Below are 19,986 nucleotides of genomic sequence, written 5' to 3' on the forward strand. Positions count from 1 at the left end.
ATATTTTCTTCTAATACTTGTATGGTTAATTTTTTTGTGTTTAGATTCTGTTTTAGTCAGAGTTCTCAGAAAGGCAGACTGATAGGATATAGTCAGATAAACAGATACATATGAGAAGGGATTTATCAGAGAAATTGGCTCATTTGATTATGGAGGCTGAGAAGTCCATAGCATGTCATCTGCAAGCTGGAGAATCAGGGAAGCCAGTAGTATGTCTCAGTCCCTGTTCAAAGGCATTGGAACCAGGGAAGCCACTGGTGTAATTCTGAGTCTGACGCCAAAGGCCTGAGAACCCTGGTGCAAGTCCCAGAGTCTGTAAGTCAGAGAATCTAGAGTTGACATGTCCAACAGCAGGAAGAGTAGCATCCTGGCTCTGGAAGAGAGAGTGAGAAGTGCCCCTTCTCCTCCTTTTTTTTCCATCTGGGTCCACATCTGCTTGGATGGCTCCTGTCCACACTGAGGCTAGATTTTCCCCCATTCAGTCCACTGGCACAAATGCCAATCTCCTTCAGAAATACCCTCACGGACACACATCTAGAGCAGACCAATATTTCTGTCAAGTGCCAGATCACCTGGGCTTCCCTTCCCACAGGAGAGAGATGAGTTCAGTGCCTACTGAAGCACTGAGAATAATGAATGCTTTACCAGCTATCTAAAAATCCTTTAATCTAGTCAAATTGACACTAGAAAGTGATCATCGCAAATCCCTAATCCATTTGGAGTTTGTTCTTATGTACATTGTGAGATGTGGGCCTAATTTTATCTTTTTCAAAATGGCTACAGATTGTCCCAGCACCATTTATTTGAAAGTTAATCTTTGCCCCAGCAATTTGAGATAACGTCTTTATCATATTCTACATTTCATTGTGTATGTGGGACTGATCTTTTACTTTCTATTTTATTTCACTAATCTATTTTTTCTATTCATACACTAGTACTATGTCTTCCAGTTTTCCTAGTGCAATTGTTAAACATGATTGAGATCATAAGGTATAAGCAATTTTGTATACTGCTTTCTCACTTCACATTATAGCAGAAATATTCTGTAACGTATTGAAATCATTTTAAGAAGTTACATAATATTCTGTGTTATGTTTATAATTTAATTTACTTTAACATTTCTCATTTTTGGACATTTGGATTGCTTCAATTTTTTTTCTGTTATAAATTGTACAGTAATAAAGAGATACTTGCTTTTTTTATTAAACTGTTTATTTTGTGATAATTATAGATTCACAGGCAGTTATAAGGAATAATACAAGGAGATCTTGTGTGCCTTTTGCCCATTGTCTCCAAATATAATAGCTTGCAGGACTACAGCACAGTATCACAACCAGGATACCGATATAATCAAGATACTGTACATTTCCATGACCACAAGGATCCCTCATGTTTTCTTTTTATTACCACACACATCTCCTTTCCACTTCCACCCTCACCCCATATATACCCTCCTTAATCCCTGGATTCCATTTATATAATGACATCACTTTAAGAATTAATTATACAGTAGGTAATATTTTCTGATTGGCTTTTTCCACATAGCATAATTATCTGGAGATTCATCGAAATGTCATATGCATCAATAGTTTGTACTTTTATGTTGCTGAGCAATATCCCATGAAACAGATTTACCATAGTTAATTTAGCCATTTATCACTGAAGTATATTTAGATTATTTCCATTTTGGGGCTATTTCAAATAAAGCTGATAGGAACATTTGGGCACAGGAATTTTTGTCAGCATAAGTTTTCATTGATCTTCAACATATGCCCAAGAGTACAATTGCAAGTTATAAGGTAGTTTCTGTTTTTTTAAGAAATCATAAAGTGTTTCCTCTAATTTTATTTCCTGGAAGAGATTGTACAGATATTATAGAATTAGTATTATTTCAGAATTGGCATAGATTTCTCCAGTGAAACAATGTGGGTCTGGAGATTTCTTTACTGAGAGTTTTTAAATTACGTGTTTAATTTCTTTAAGAGTTTCAGGGCTATTAAAATTACCCGTCTCATATGAGGTGAATTGTTGTAGTTTGTACTTCTCAAAGAATTGGTCCATTTCATCTAAGTTGTCAAATTTATATGAGAAGTTGTTCATAGTATTCCTTTATTATCCTTTTGATGTCTGCAGAGTCTCTAGTGATATTCATTCCTTATATTGGTAATTTGTGTCTTTTGTCCCTTTTTTCTTTGATATTTCTAGAAGTATGTCAATTTTATAGATTTTTAAATAGCTTGTTGCTTCATTTATTTTCTTTATTGTTTTTCTGTTTTAATCTTCATTGATTTATGCTTTTACATTTACTGCTCTCTTGCTTAATTTGGGTTTATTTTGCTCTTCTTTTTCTAGGTTATTGAGGTGGGAGCTTAGGTTGATATGAGGCATTTCTTCTTTTCTAATCTAAGCATTTAGAGATGTAAATTTACCTCTCAGCCCTGCTTCAGCTGTCTCATACATTTTGATGTGTTCTGTTTTCATTTTCATGAAGTTCATTTTTTTAATTGCCATGAGATTTGCTCTTTGACACATAAGAGAATTTTGTCTAGTCCAAATGTTTAAAAAATTTTATTTTTATGTTATTTATGTGAAACTTAATTCCATTATGATCACAGAACACACTCTGTGTGGTTTTAATTCTTTAAAATGTATTGAAGTTTGTTTTATGGTCCAGGATAATTCTATGTTGGTATATGTTCTATAGGCATTTGAAAATAATGTGTATTCTACTATCATAGGTTAAAGTATTCTATAAATGCAAATTATATCCTATTGATTGATGGTATTATTGAGTTCTATATCTTTGCTGATTTTCTGTCTACTTGTTCTCTCTATTGTTGAGAGAAGAGTCTGAAAGTCTCCAACTATATTTGAGGCTTTGTCTATTTATCTTTCCAGTTCTCCCTGTTTATGTTTTACATGTTTTTTACTTATATTTAATGCACACATATTTAGGATTGCTTAGTCTTCTTGGTAGAGAAACTATTTTATCATTACATAATAATTGTTTGATGTTAATATAGTCAATTAATCAATATAGTCCTGTTTATTGAAGTTTATTCATAGTTTATTCAAGTTTATTGAAGTTTATATGATATACATTTTTCATCCTTTGACTTTCAATCCACCTATGTCATTATATTTCAAGTGGTATTTGTATAGACAGCATATGATTTCTTAATCCACTCAGCCAATCTCTGTCTTTTAATTGATATATTTAGACCATTTACATTTAATGTGATGATTGATATGTCAAGACTTAAGTTTTCCATTTTATTTTTTGTGTTTTACTTTTTTCTATTTTTTGTTTCTTTCTGTTTTCTTTTTCCTGCCTTTCTGTGGGTTACTTGAACATTTTTTAGAATTCCATTTGATTTATATATAGTGTTTGTTGGTACATCTCTTTGTATAGCTTTGTCAGTGGTATGACACTATATATATACAGTTTATATATATATATAATTATATATATAATTATAAATATACATATATATATAAATTATCACAGTCTACTGGTGCTGACAATTTATCAGTTCAAATGAAGTTTAGGAATCTTACCTCTCATGATATCCCTTTACTGCCACTATTTATAGCATAATTGATTTAAATACTTTCTTCCTATATATTTAGAATTATATCAATGTTATAATTTTTGCTTCAATTGTCAACCATAATCCAGAAAACCCCAAAGGAGAAAGTTTACTGTATTTGCCCATATTTTTCTTCTTTCCATTGTTCTTTCTTCATTTCCAACACTCCATAATGCCTTCTTTCATCATTCTCTTTCTTCTTAGAGAGCTTCTCTTCTCTAGGTATTCTGGTAATGAATTCTCTGTTTTCTTTATTTGAAAATGTCTTGATTTTCCTTTTATTCTTGCAGAATATATTCATTGAATATAGAATTCTGAGAAGACAAGTCTTTTCTACTTGTGCTTGATAAAAATATAGTGCCACTTCCTCTGGTCTTCATGTTTTCCAATAAGAAATCTGGTGTCTTTCAAATACTTTTTCCCACTTAAGTAAGGTGTCATTTTTCTGTAACTGCTTTCAAGATTTTTCCTTTGTTTTCATTTTCAGAAATTTGATTATGATGTGTATTGGTGTAGACTTCTTTGGATTTATCCTATTTTAGGGTCACTCAGCTTCTTGAAATTTCAGCCATTATTTCTCAGAATGTATTTCCAGTTTCAACTTTTTTTCTCTTTCCACAACTCTAAAAATACAAATATCAGATGTTTCAGTGTAACCTTGCAGGTCTTTGGGGCACTGTTCGTTTTTTAAGCTATTTTCACGCTGTTGGTGGGATTAAATTATTTATACTGTTCTATCACCAAATTCACTGATTCCTTCCTTTGTAGCTTCCATTCTTCTATTGAGACTGTCCATTGAGATTTTTGTTTTGGTTATATTTTTTCCTTTCTAAATTTTTCATTTAGTTCTTCTTAGTATTTTCTGGGTTTTTTTTTTTCCTGAAACTCTATTTCATTATTGATACTTTGTATTTTTTCATTTGTTTTAAGTTTATTCATAATTATTGTTGAAGTATTTTTACTATGGAAACTTTAAAGACTTTGTTAAATAACTCTAACATCTCTATTACCTTGGCAGTGGTATCTATTCATTGTCCTTTTATCAAGTTCAGATTTTCCTAGTTCTTGGTATGATAATTGACTCTTCTGTTGAAGCTTGGGATATCTTGTATCTTGTATATTATGAACCTTTGGATCTTACTTAAAACTTCTCTTTTAGCTAGATTTCTTTGGCACTGCTCTGGCAGGGGAAAAGACAGATTTCACCTTGTTACTGCCAGGTTAGAAGTCTAGGTACCCCACTCAGCGTTTTTCATTACCTCTGGGTAGAACTGAGAGTTCTTGTTTCCCACTAGGCCTCTCTTGACATGACCCCGGCTGGGAGCAATAAAGAGTCCTTATTACTGCTCCCCATGTAGACTCCACTGACACCACAAGGGGGTAGCCTTGTTAGCACTGGGTAATGATAACAGTCCTAATTCTCTATTGCATCTCTATGATACCACCCTAGTTGGAAATGGAAAGGGTACTTTGTGAGTGTCAAGTAGAAGTGGAATTCCTGACTCTACATGTGGTCTCCAGTGACATCATAAGATGAGGAAAGGGGAGTTGGTTACCAGCCCAGATTCTTACTTCATCTTCTCTGTATTCACCATGGTAGGGGGTGAGAGGGGAAGGTGGAATGCCTTCCTGACAAGGGGTGGAAATTTAGGCTTCCCATGTAGCCTTTCCTGACATAGGTGAGGTTGGGACCACAGTTTTTTCTGTGGTGTTTGGCTTGAGTGAAACTATACCTAAATTTTTCTGTCTTGGTAGGCTGACCCTTTTTAGTCCTTTAGCTTATAAGAGTAGGCTTTTGTTAGGATTTTGGGGTCCGTGCCTGTTGGTCTTTCTAGTTGGTGTCTTCAGTTCCAAGTCTGAGATACGTAGAGCAAAAACAGAACCCACAGAACACATCACCATGACATTCTGGAGTCCAGAGGTCCCTAGAAAGTCTGCCTTCTTCCTTTACCTGTAAGGGTCTTCTTGGTTTTATATATAATGTCCATGATTTTTCACTGTACTTAGCAAGAGGAATAGGAAAAAGTGCATCTACTCCATTTTCCCAAAAGCCTAATTTTTTTTTTTCTTTTTTTGAGACAGAGTTTCGCTCTTGTTACCCAGGCTGGGGTGCTATGATGTGATCTCGGCTCACCACAACCTCCACCTCCTGGGTTCAAGCAATTCTCCTGCCTCAGCCTCCCAAGTAGCTGGGACTACAGGTGTGCGCAACCATGCCCAGCTAATTTTTGTATTTTTAAGTAGAGACGGAGTTTCACCTTGTTGACCAGTATGGTCTTGATCTCTTGACCTCGTGATCCACCCGCCTTGGCCTCCCAAAGTGCTGGGATTATAGGCGTGAGCCACTGCGCCCGGCTTTGTTTTTAAAATTTACTATTTCTATAGGATAAATCCCATAAGATGCAATTATTGGAGCAAAGTATAATATTATCTCAAAGGCTCTTAGTACATATTTTCAAACTGGTTTTCAAAAATGTGTACCAATTATTATTAGGTTTACATGTGATATGGAATGTTTTTTATTATACCATGTTTCTCTAGTATTCTCTATTACTGTTTGTTAAGTCTTCCCTAATTTTATAAGCAAATGTAGAACTTCATATTTGTTTTAAAGTATAATTTTTTGGTAATCAGTAATAGTTAACATTTGTTTCATTCAAATTTTAATAGCCACTTCTAATTTTACTCACAATTTTTTACTCACACTTTACCTTTTTGTTATATTTATCTTTTATGATTTCTTTATATATTTAAATATTAACTTTTATGTATATATTTGTTGCACTTGGTATCAAACCTTCATTTCTCTATATTGTGTATTTTGGTGTACATACATCTAACATTTTTATCTAGTTAAATCTACTGATATTTTTGTATGTGATTATTTTTGACAACTGTAAGGTTAGAAAATATATCCCAACACAGAAATTCAATAAATATTTCGTTTTGTTTCTTTTTTATCACATGTATAAATTATTAACATATTTATTTTGGTACAAGCTATGAGATAATATACAAAGGATGATTTCTTTATTTTATATATGGCTCAGTAATTGTTCTAAACCCATTTGCTACTTCTCTTCACAACATTTTCTAGAAATCTTCATGTGATCTCAGCTAAGAACCTATCATAGGACATTGAATTCTCAGTTGACATGCAATATTCTGAAATCTTGGGGCTGACAGAGAAGTCAACATCATTTGACTGATAACCAGAGAACATGGAGGTGATGTGGTTTCTTCATACTTTGAGGGAATGAAACAATTAAAATGACAAGTGAGTCCTCCAGGGTTCAATCAATATCAGCAGCAAGCACATGCTGCAGAAAGCCTTCTTAGAGGGCCCTGAGGAAACCTTTACCACCTAATCAAGGGGAGGGGTCTGACATTCTGGGGGAATTTCATGCATCTGCTGGGATCCAATAGAGGTCCAAACTGATGAAAATATCAAAACAATCTTGTGATAAAATATAGGAAAGGATGACTTCAAGATCATAGCCCACCACCACCAAAAACATGACCTATTTGAGACTATGTCAGTTTGCTGCAGAGTTCATTCTACATAGCAAAATTTAAGCTATACGAAGCCTACACCATCAGATTTCTGCTACGTGAACAGGATGGTGAAATGTATCTGCTTCATGCTAGATGGCTTAAGCCACAAGAGTGAAGAACTAAGATGCATTTTAAACGACATAAGCCGTGCTACAGAAAAAGCCAGCTGTTTCTGGAACTAAAAAGAAATGTAGAGTCTATAACTGTGTGATTTCTACATGCAGACAATTCCTTCGTCTTGTCTCTCTTTTTCTGGGTTCTTTATGCCTGCCATATATCAGTTATGCCCCTTGAGTTCTTGCCTTCCTTCTTTCAGACCACCCTTCCAGAACTGGCATCCCTTCTCTCTGGCAACAATTCAAACTTCCTTCCCTCCTGCCTGTTGGCCAACATGCTAACTCTAGTCTCAAGATGTTCCTTACTAGCTCTTGGAAACTGGCATTTTTGAGAATTCATATAGGGGGATACAATGAGATAAAACTTAACATGTATTCACAACTTTCCCCTTTACCTACTTAGCTTTTTCTCCCAGCCTCAGTCTCTGAACGGAAAGAGCCAAAGCTGCTTAGAAGGGTTATCACAAGAAAATCAATCAGGAGAATAATTGTAATTGCAGGAGAGTGATGTGCATAGAAGGGGGAGAGGGAGAACTAAATAAACAAGGTAGCATTATGAGGATTGGCAAGATGGATAATCTGGAACATAGAAGAGTAAGAGACTGAGTTTGGGGGGTTAGAAAATAATATAGAACAAAACATTTCATAGAAATTTCCAAGAGCATTCTTAGTGTTTAAGAGAGACATTAAATAAACATCAAAATGTACCTCTAGGTCTTGAGCTTGAAAATGCAAAACTATTCCGGGCCAGAGCTGCAAAGCTACACTACTAGGATCACACTTTATAAACATTTCATATTTATTAAACCAATCATGCCTCTACAGCTTGGGTGTCTTGTGGAAGAAAAGGGAGATGGTGACATTGTATCTCTTAGAACAGAGTATCAGAGAGGCCTACATGCCAACCCTATGAAACCAATAATACCTTGAAACCAAGGAATTTGTCTGATTCCTAATTAAATTGCCAGTCCCTAGTACTGAATCTCAATCCCTGGTACATAGTGGGTGTTTTATAAATGTTAGTGAATATATGACATACAAATGTCATGTGCTAGTTCCAGGCTACATTTATCTGAATGGTTTCTGAAAATCAGATCAGTCCATTCTTTCTGGATGATAACATCTCAACTCTACCAAGATAGTCTTTCTGGGAGAAACCTACAACACAGGGTTGCAAAGGCTACAGTTCAACCACTGAAGTTCAAACTGGACTAGACCATCATAATCATTCCTTATTCCCAAAGAAGAGATGAAAGTGGATCAGCAGATAGGAGCAAATACAGAGATTTGAGAATAAAGCACGTTAAGACTTTAAATAACAGATTTATAATAATTCTAACAAAACAGCCTTCAAAATTGCCTAGGAAACTTTGCAATGTCAAAGATTAGATAGATGAAAGTCTGGCCTATGGGGGTGGAACTGAATATAGTCAAAATGCTAAAGGATGAAGCCAGGGTTAACTAATGCAGCTTATATTTCTGTAAATGAGATGTATTTTTATACACACCCAGAAGGAAAGTTTGTGTGTATTGGCTTAAGATAATTTTCCAGTTCACTGTAGATATGATAATAAATAAAGCACTGTTCTTTGCTAAGAGGAGTTAGAGCATTATTTACACATAATTCAGTAAATACAGGCTGAAAAAAAATTGGTGCTAGAAAATTAAGGCCCCTCACCTATACAAAAGGCTTTTATTCTTTATACCTCCTTGTTCTAGGGTAAGACTAGTTTTGCTGAACCATTATAGGCAAGCTAAAGAGAGAGGGAAGGGAAAGGAAAAAGAAAGGAGGGGAGGGAAGAGAGGGGAAAAGACAAAGGAGGGAAAGAGAGAACAAGGAGAGGAGGAAGGAGAGGAGGAAGGATAAGAGACATCTATTTCTGGAAATACTGTAAGTTAGATACCCTGAATAACTACTACTGACAGAAGCAACTAAAACAATGGATAAGAAACGTATAGAAATACATTTTTAGACACATTGCTGAACTGGCACAAAAGGATTCACAGATTCCAATAGTTGAAATGAAACCCAAATCCTGGGGGAAAAAAAAAATAAGCACCACAATGAGATTTTCCTTAATGGCTTCCCTTGGACCCTAAAGACTCTATGTTTCTGTGTATCAGCAACAGGAGTTCTGGGTTTGGGGAACAGAGGATAAAATCCCAAGCCCTCCTCCTCGGAGAGAGGATCAATGAGAAATAACACCTGCTACACAGAAGAGGATAGTGAGGATTATAAATCCTCTAAATATTGGCACTAGATAGAGGTGAAGAAATATTACCTGATAATTTGTAACAACAAGCCAGTCCTCACGCCGTTTTGGTCCATATTCATGTTATTTGAAAAATCTCACTCAGATAATACAATTTAAAGTGACCCCAGATTAGTAGACACTTCAGGTCCTTGGGTAGATAAACTATAATCCTATCTGGAAGAATGCAATTTCAACCCAAGCCTAAAAGAATTCTTACAGAAAAATGCCCATCAATGATAGACTGGACAAGGAAAATGTGGCACATATACACCATGGAATACTATGCAGCCATAAAAAATGATAAGTTCGTGTCCTTTGTAGGGACATGGATGAATCTGGAAACCACCTTCCTCAGCAAACTGACACAAGAACAGAAAATCAAACACCACATGTTCTCACTCATAGGTGGGTATTGAACAATGAGAACACATGGACACAGGGAGGGAAACATCACACACTGGGGTCTGTTGGGAGGAAATAGGGGAGGGACAGTGAGGGGTGGGGAGTTGGGGAGAGAGAGCATGGGGAGAAATGCCAAATAAAGGTAACGGGGGGATGGAGGCAGCAAACCGCATTGCCATGTATGTACCTATGCAACAATCCTGCATGATCTGCACATGTACCCCACAACCTAAAGTACAACAACAAAAAAATAAAATAAAATATTACATATATTGAGTTACCATACAGTGGAAACTCAGTGATTCCACTCCTAGGTTTATACTCAAGAGAAGTGAAAACATATGCCCACACAAAACCTGTACACAAATGATCATAGCAGCAATGTGTATATAATAGCCAGAAATGGGAAGAACGCAAATGTCCACCACTTATGAATGGATAAACAGGTACGATACACACATGCAATAGAAGATTATTCCATAATAAAAAGGGATAAAGGTCTGATTCATACTACAGCATGGATAACTTGGGAACATTATGCTAAGAGAAAAATTCCAGACACAAAGAGCCACATATTATATGATTTCGTTTAAATAAAATGTTCAGAATGGAAAAATATATGTGGACAGAAAAGAGATTAGTGGTTGCTGGGGCATTAGGGAAGGAAAGAATGAAAGTTACTGCTAATGAATAAAGAGTTTATTTTGTGGTGATGAAATGTTCTAAAGTTAGATATAGGGATTTTTTCACAATTTCGTGAATATACCAAAATCCACTGAATTGTAGACCTTAAGAGTGTGACATTCATAGTATTTAAATTATATCTCAATAAAGTTGTTATTTTAAAAAAGAAGATATCCACAGCTTTGACACACAGTAAGTGCTCAGTAGCTACTGTTATTTTTACTCTTTTTAGCAGTCCATATGTCTTCTAGCATCCCTAAATTATTTTGACCAATAGGGGTATTTTTTTCAATTAAGAAAGGGAAAAAAAACATAGTTTCAAATATTCATGTGCAAGAAACAGCATGGAAAGCTTGAGAGGAGGGCAGAAGAAGACCTTTGCTAGGTGAGATGAAGAGACAGCCATGTTCTGGTATTGGAATTTGGGAGGACCCTTAGGTATGGTAAGCTCTATAGTTACTTGAAGACTCTCAGGACTGCCTCGTGGGCACAAAGAACAGGTGACTGCCTTCACAGTAATTAAGCCAGCAATAAATTAAATTAGCTAGCATTCACCTTCCAGCTAGGTGCCAATCATGATCTATGTATTATCCCCATTTAATCCTCACCACTTACCTATAATTTTTATTCTAGTCTTATCCTCATTTCACAGATGAGGAAACAAAGGTAGAGAGCAGTCATTTCCAGAACCAAGGCCTTTCACCATTGTCATGCCTCCTCTGACACAATCTTGGGAACTAAGAAATTCTTCCCATATTTATTTAATCATCATCATAGATAAACACATATAGGCTTACTGGACTTGAGGCAGTGGTCTAAATGTTACATATTAGTATATTCATGTATTTAATTCTCACAACACTCAGATGCAGCTAGTATTATTATTCTTATTTTCAAATAAGACACAGGATGCACAGAGAGGGTAGATGACATGCCCATGGCCACACAGTAAGTAAGTGACAGGGTTCTTATTTGAATCTATATAGTCTGACTAGTAGGGTCTGCCCTCTTAATCACTCTAACGTATTACTTCTCTAGCTGATGCATATAGCACTGGCTACATAAGAAAACTTTTTCTAAGCCTTCCATATTTTGTTTTAAATCTTCAGAACAAAACTAGGAAATAGGCATTATTATAAAAAATGTATTTTAGAGTAGCATAAAAATAAGTATAGAGGGTTAAGTATTCTGCACAAGTTTACTCAATGAAAAAATTTCAAAGCCAAGACAATTTGATTTATACCAAAGAGATTTGGCACAGGAGACCAGACTTTTAACCACTACTCCATACTCTCTCAGCAGAGAATGAAATTCCTAGAACTAGAGACAATGTCTATCATCATGCAGAGGTAAAGCTAAAAATGAAATAGTTTTCTTTGTTGTTTTCTTGATTTTGTTTGTTTTTGTTTTGAGATGCAGTGTTACTCTCATTGTCCAGGCTGGAGTGCAACAGTGCGATCTCCGCTCACCACAACCTCCATCTCCCAGGTGCAAGCAATTCTCCTGCCTCAGCCTCCCAAGTAGCTGGGATTACAGGCATGTGCCACCACACCCAGCTAATTTTGTTTTTTCAGTAGAGATGGGGTTTCTCCATGTTGGTCAGGCTGGTCTTGAACTCCTGAACTCAGGTGCTCTGCCAGCCTCGGCCTCCCAAAGTGCTGGTATTACAGGTGTGAGCCACTGCACCCAGCCTCAAAATGTTTAAATGAAACAAACTAAAACAAACAAGCAAATAACTTCTCCCCTTCCCCTGTCAGGATCAGGGATCATTGGATGTCAGAGAATCCTGGAATTGGGTGGGGAGAATATTTGCTTCCCCAAACATCAAGCTTTGATTGTATCCTGAGATTTTCTGTAGGATATATGCAACCTGTATTTAAAACACTGACTGGCCAAGTTGAAACAAAAATTGGGCTGAGTGCAGTTCTTCCCCACTACCATGTTCCCATACTTTCTAAAGTTAAATGATGTGAGTCATGTCCATTACCAGCTGCAGGTTCCTAAGCTCTCCAGCCCTGCACCCCTACAGACCTGTACTGCTTAGATAATAGCCTATGAAAACTTCCCCTCTGCTTCTCAAAAAACACCTGTCCAAAGCAGAGGGGGCATAAGTTCCACCTCCTTGCTTTGACACTCAGAAGCAGCCATTTTTCTTCTTTTGTAAAGTTGAGAAAGCAATCTACTTATTGATATTATTCTCTTATGCAATAATCCAGCTTGATGCATGCCCAAGCCTAGAGCCTCTTCCTGACCTCGCCTCACTTCCGCCAATACTGGGGCTGTTTCTTGTACCTCCACTCTCAAAGCTGAATGTGACTGGAAGAAATATATAACATAGAGCATATTGGGGTCATTTTTTAGCATTATAGCTACAAGTTTGATTGGAGAGAAAACTGACACTATTGGTTAAAATGAAGTCTTTGTATTATCTATGAATATCATCCAGGGCTTTGAAGAACAGTCATTTTGCAACTTGCCAGTTTGCATCCATTTGAAATAAATTACAGATGGTACATTTGTCCTCATGAGTTGTCAGTTATATTCACGTTCATATATGTCCTAAAAATAAATATATAGTCTCAGAGCCACACATATTCCCAGCAAGTGACACAGATTTACACACCAACATCAGCAACTTTGTAAGGAAGCTTTATCCTTCTCATCATTCTTTTTTCTTAGTGCCAGCAGATTCACAAGTAGCAGTCAGCAGCAGCACTATCAAAATGTATTTTTAAGCCCATTGTGTTGTTTTGACAAACTAAATGATTAATTAACAGCAATCTAGCAAACACATCTCTACTTACAGCTCAGAGTGAGAGAAACACAGAGATCGCCATAACCATTCTATAGTCACCATTTACTGCGGAAGAATACTGCCTAATTAATTATAATTGATCACAAAGATTAGATTCAAATTCCACTAGCAGGGCAGAAGAAGCCCAAACAGAGGAAATAAATCAGAAAACTATTCTCTGAATCCATAATGAACTAACAAGCTTTGGAGATAAACAGATTTGTTTTAATTGTAGTTTTTAAAAAAATAATTTAAGAACATTTGGAGGTCTTTGGAGACAGAATACAGAGTGGGGAAAAGGGTAAAGCCAAACTCCAGAAAGCATGGATTCAGGTGAATGCTGAAGGTCTGGTCTCTGATTCTGTATTTAAAAAATTGTAGAGTCCCACAGAGTGGGGATTAGGTACTGTTAATCATATCCTCCCTGACCCAGAGACACCTCCTCGGAAGCTGGAAGATCACACAGCTTTCCCTTCTTAGTTCTCATAGGGAATTTATACCAAAGTGATTTGGCACAGGATTTATACAAAGTGATTTGTCCACTTTTCCTACCCATCACTCATTTCCCCTCCCTCTGACTATAGGGTCTCCCCTCCTAGCCATGGGCGTGGACACAGGATCTAGACACTTCAATTCTCCACTCCCTGGCCCAAGCCAAGATGAGGACTTGAGACTCACCAAAGGCCTTCTGAAAGACTTGTAAAACTAGATCTGAAAGAAACTTCATTCCATATCCAGCCCGCTTTGTTCTTTGCCTGGGTGGTTGCAAAGAAGTAAACTCTATGACTGATGCAGAAAGAAGAGATGGAGAGTGTAGTCCTAGCTTCAGTCAGCAGGTCCTCAGCACTGTCCTGGTTTCTGAGAGTTCATGAAATTTGTCTTTCCAGAGATTTATTTTTACTTTAGGTAGTTCAAGTTAGGTTCTAAAAAGATAGTCCTAACATTCTGCCATGTAAACTAACTAAGTCTAGAAACTCTTCAACAAAGAAGTGTCCATTATAAAAATAGTCAGATACAGGATTAAGGGAACTCTGGATCAGAGGGAAGCCTTTTACAAATTCTTAGCTTGGCTGCTGGAATCTCAAAGGCTACGCTGAAACTGCGGGTCTTAGGGTTAGGACTGGGTGGTGGAGAGATCATGGGTTTTGTAGTGATAAAGATCTGGCTACATGTTGTGACTCCTTGATCTCAACCAACTGTATTAACCTTTCTGAACAATAAATTCCCATTTTATAAAATTTGGATAATAATCCTTCATTGGAGTTGGTGAAAATTGAATGAGATATGCATGAAAAGTTAACAGATAACAGTACCTGAAACAATGCATATGGATTCCCAGCTTACATATGGCATCACAACTCTGCCATTACCGTTGCTCTCCTTCTCCTGATAACTGAGCACTGTGGTACACAAACCCTCTGTCTCCTGGCACAGGAGAAGATGGCAAATGAGTAATTAGGAGCTAAAATCCTGTCCCCTTTATAAAATATTAAAATCTGATTTTAGCTTAGAGCTTGTTAGATGTAATAGATATATAAGAAATAGTCATGCATTTATTAATATAGTTGGTTGTATTAGTAATGACCTCACTAATTTTAAACAACTTGGGAGAAGGCCAGCCCAATTATGGGATACTTTTTTTAAAAATACACTTTAATTGCTTTCAAACATATTCAGTAACTAAAATAATTGTGAAAAAAATTGCCTGAGAGAATCTATTATGTGATGCAGTGACAAAAATGATTTATAATTAGTACATCAAAAGTTAGTATATAAAATATCAGGTTAATTATCATCATCTATGGTGGAACAAAAAGGGTCTTGCTGTCATTTCAGAAAAGCTGGCTTCTCCACATCCTTGTCTATGAAATAGGAATGAAAATGCCTAAAACATGGCATTACTATGCGGTTTAGAATTAAATGAGTGAGAACAAAGTTACGAACTCTGTAAGGCAGAGTTTATATATATCTAGCTCATGATGGTATCCCACAAGAGTGCCTGACACCTGGCAATCTCTTAATAAATACATAAATAGATGAGAAAGTTTGCAAGTACATAATACAAGGCTTAGCCTGTAAAGTATCAGGACTTGGTGTTTCAGGAAGTACCTCTGTGACTCTACCCTTTGGGTGATCTTCCACCCAAAGGTCCTTTGAATATATGGAACCTTTGGGGTCTTGCTCCTACACTGGCTACCTTTACTAGGGATCACTCACTGGAGTGTGTATCTAGCAGCCTTGCTTATACCCCATGAACTAGTCATTTTGGCCACATTTTTTTGGACCAGAGATGGACATTTGATCCAGTAAGTTTTCATTCAATTTTTCCAACTCAGAATTTGAAATTGAGGCTAAGAGAGTCTATTTCTTTCCAGGTCAGTTGCCAGAAGAGTAATATATAAACTGAGGAGCTGTGACAAACCATATGCCATCATGTGGACCACAGAAGCAGGTCTGAGAGGAAAACAAAGAGGCTTTTGGAAAGAGAAAATATTCCTAGTTCAAGGTCCTAGTTAAAGTCTAACTGCTTCCCTGTCCTTGGGATTTATACAATGTTCTCCATATCCTTATGATAAATTATCCCTTTGTACTAGCTCAGGATATAAGCAAAATAACTTCAGGACAACAGGGAAGGGATAAGGAATCAGTTTTTTTAGAAAGGCAAATAAATCAATAATGGGTAAATAATCTGCCTGAGATACATTTTTTTTTTTTTTAGTCTATGGTGGTGGGCCAAAGGTGAGCTCATGTTAATGGCAGATTTACTTATGTGCTGATGGTATTTGTATGAATGACTCAGAACTTTTTAGGATCAGCTGACTGTTGTGTAACACTTTCATTTACATTACCTGATGTTTTCATTTTTTTTGTAATGTTACAACTCCTAACAATTATTTTCTTTACTACTGAACAGAAGAGGTCACTGAGCCTAGGAAAGAAAAAGTGACTTATCCAAGATTTTATAGTCAGCAAGAAACACAACCCAACCCCAGCCTTTCTGTCTACAAGTGCCATGCTGTTTCCAAACCAGGCTCAAGAATGGGAGGAAAACTGCCTGGGTATTTTGGATTTGAAGGCAGTAGATCTCACCATTTTAGAGCAGGAAAACTTTTTTGCAGGCAAAAGATTTTAAACATCTTTTCTTCAGAATAGGCATACTGTTTTTTGTTTTTTTCTTTTTAGAGACAGGATCTCACTATGTTGTTGCCTTGGCTGGACTCAAATTCCTGGGCTCAAGTGATGCTCCTGCCTCAGGCCCCGTGAGTAGCTGGGACTACAGGCACGCCCCACTGTACCTATCTCAAGAATAGGCATACCTGTTATATTCACTACTGAGAAAAAAAATTGAGATGAGAAAAATTAGGAAATATCAATAGTGTTTTAAAAATAAATTTGTGTGTTATTAACCAATACAGCAAATTGAAAAGTTTAGGTGCTTATATATGTTGGGAGGAAGGAGTTAAGACACAGAGGAAAAAAAAGCACATAATTGAGCAGTCACTCTATTTTTAATTTATTCTAAATATGGTGGCTGGTGTACTTAAGGATTTCTAATGTTTAACATTAAACGAAGAAGTCCCCTGGAACCTTAGCCCTCAAGATGGAAACTACTCCAATGAGGACAATCAACTGTTTCTAATTTCAGACATTCCTGAAGAGGTTTAGACTCTTCAAAAATGGCTTCATTTAGTAACAACTGTCTAGAGAGATAGCCTTGCTTTACCTATCTCATTCTTGGTTTCAAAATTTTCACGGGAGGGGAGAGGGGAAAATTTGGGTTTAGCATACCAGGGTTTCATATGGAAAACAGAAGCCACCCTAGGTACTGTAAATAGGAAGGGATTTCTTAAGTAAATTAGGAGAAAAGGTTTTTTCCTTGACCTCACTCTCTCATTCCTAATGAAAACTGTCATATTTTGAAAAACCCAGAACAACATGATTCATAGGGAAGTCATCACAAGTGGCCACAGCTGCCTGTAGCACCACATGGGTGATTCCCAGGAGGATGCCCAGAAGTACTAGCTCAACCCTATGTCTGCCAACCATTGTGTCTATGCCCCTGCCCACAGCTGCAGTCAGGGAATAAGGGCTTCCCCATTTCTACCTCTGTGAATCTCATGAGAATGCTTCTCATTGGCAGAATATGACTTGGAATTATACTGATAAGGAATGATGAGCAATGCAGTTCCAAGCTGATCTGACAACAGATAATCCAGCACAATCCACCCCCTTTCCCATTTAAACTCATAAAATACTTTCAATGACTATTTAGCTTCTAGCCTAATATGATGTGTCTACTCTTGTAGATGTACTCACCCATTCTTGGAAAGGTGGAGACTCAAAGTACCTTCAGAACTATAGCCATCCCTGGGTAGTATTAATTAACCTTCTAGCTTAGTCACAGTCCTTTGATAGTCAGTAAACTAAAAATTAAATTACAAGTTAATCACAACTAACACACTTCTGTATGGAAATGAGAAGATAAGAAGATATACATACATTTGCAAAAAACAGTGCATAGTTAACATGGTTCCCTTTTTTGCAAGCAGTTACGAGGCCATACTTAGACTTTAAACTTTGTTCTTCTACAACCCATTCTATATTTCCTTTACAATCAATCAATCAGCATCTAAGCCAATCATAGCTTTTTTTTTTCTTTTTTTTGAGATGGAGTTTCACTCTGTTGCTGAGGCTAGAGTGCAATAGCACAATCTTGGTTCACTGCAACCTCTGCCTCCAGGGTTCAAGCAATTCTCCTGCCTCAGCCTCCCGAGTAGTTGGAATTACAGGTGCCCACCACCATGCCCAGCTAAATTTTGTATTTTTAGTAGAGATGGGGTTTCTCCATGTTAGTCTGGCTGGTCTCAAACTCCTGACCTCAGGTGATCCACCTGCCTCGGCCTCCCAAAGTGCTGGGATTACAGGCATGAGCCACCGCGCCTGGCCTATCATAGCTTTTTATCTGTTGGAATAACTCAAATCTTTATTCCTGAAAGTGCCTGTAGGGGGTTGCTATAAGGCTTCCACTAACTTCCTGCATATGGAATGCATACCAATAAATCCCCTAGGCTCCTGACACAAATTCCTTAGGCTCCATCTTATCTCCCTTATACAATAGCAATCCTACTTCCCATTCATAATCAGAATCAGTCACCAGTGATACAGTAACAGTCTTCTCTATTTCTTGTTTCAGTGATATGAGAAACTTCTAAAAGGCCAAATTATCATCTCAACCTTCAGTAAGGACTAATGTAGAACCCTGGTGAAAGGGTTTCTCATTTAGCAACTGAGACTCCAGTTGTGAGGTTAGAAAGCAAAAATTGGTTTTCAAGACCCATATATTTTACAATGAGATACATGGTATCATATGTGTATTCCTAATTTTGAATGTTTACTGCATCTTGTTTCTGAGTGAACAACGAACACCATAGGATCAGTGAATCTCATGAGTATGACACTTTCCCTAACTTTCTTTTTATTTAGGCTACAAAATAAAATTCTTTGGTTAGAATAAAAATATTTTGTGTGATACCAAGACAATGAATAATGCATTCAATAAGTCTACAGATGGTGGTGCTGGCAGAAGCATTGCCAGCAAAGGCGGCAGACCCAGGTCCATATTATGCATCTATTCCAGGAAGAAAAAAAATTGCTGCCCCCTCAATGATGGAAAGAGTCCAGTGTAATCAACTTGCCACCAGGTGGCTGGCTGGTCCTCCTGGGGAATATTGCCATATTGAGAGCTCAGCTTTGGTCTCTGTTGTTGACATGTTGACATGCCAGGCACTCAGCAGTGGCAGCAGATCAGCCTTGGTGAGAAGAACTCCATGTTGTTGAGCTCATGAATAACATTCATTCCTATTAACATGGCCACTTTGTTGATAAGCAGATTATGGAGTGGCTGGATAAGGAAGCTAAAACCATCCCCAGAGTAAGTTGTCTAGTCTCTGATTACTGACAGTCTTCTCTACAGCAGATGCCCTTTGGTAAGCAGTCCCTGGGGTAACAATTATCCGTCAATCTACACCCATTCCAAAAGGTCCATCTACACACCTCTTTCCCAGAGCTCGCTGTCCCCATACCTCCAATATGAAACTTACAAAGTCCCCTGACCATCCAGCCAAAGTATTTGCCACTTCCCAATATAGATCTATACTTCTGGCTACCTCTTAAAGTTCTTCCCATAGGTAGGTAGGTGGTATTCTCTTCCCTACTGTCCTCTAGAGCTACCTCTGCAATGCAGCAGCAATTCATTCCTGTCTAGTACTAGAACATCAAGTAGAATCATCTATAAATCAGAAGACCCAGTTTTTTTTCTTCTCTAGTCAAATGATCATAAATAGCTTCTCATGATGCCACGGGTGTGAAAGCAGGGGGAGGCAGGAATACAGAAGTAGATGCCATTAAAGTCTAAACCACTTGCTCAAGAAACTTCTTCCCCCAAAAATTATTCAAACACAATCTCATATATACCATTTCCACATGATTATAAAATGCTGCTGCACATGTTCACTTTATGGTTTGGTTAAATAAATAATACTCAGTAAATGGTGGGTAGTTTAGGTTGCGTGACCATGTATTGTTCACTA

Source organism: Aotus nancymaae, unplaced genomic scaffold (assembly GCF_030222135.1).
Source record: "Aotus nancymaae isolate 86718 unplaced genomic scaffold, 86718_ANA_hifiasm-v0.15.2.pri h1tg000011l, whole genome shotgun sequence".
In the NCBI taxonomy this organism is placed as follows: domain Eukaryota; kingdom Metazoa; phylum Chordata; class Mammalia; order Primates; family Aotidae; genus Aotus; species Aotus nancymaae.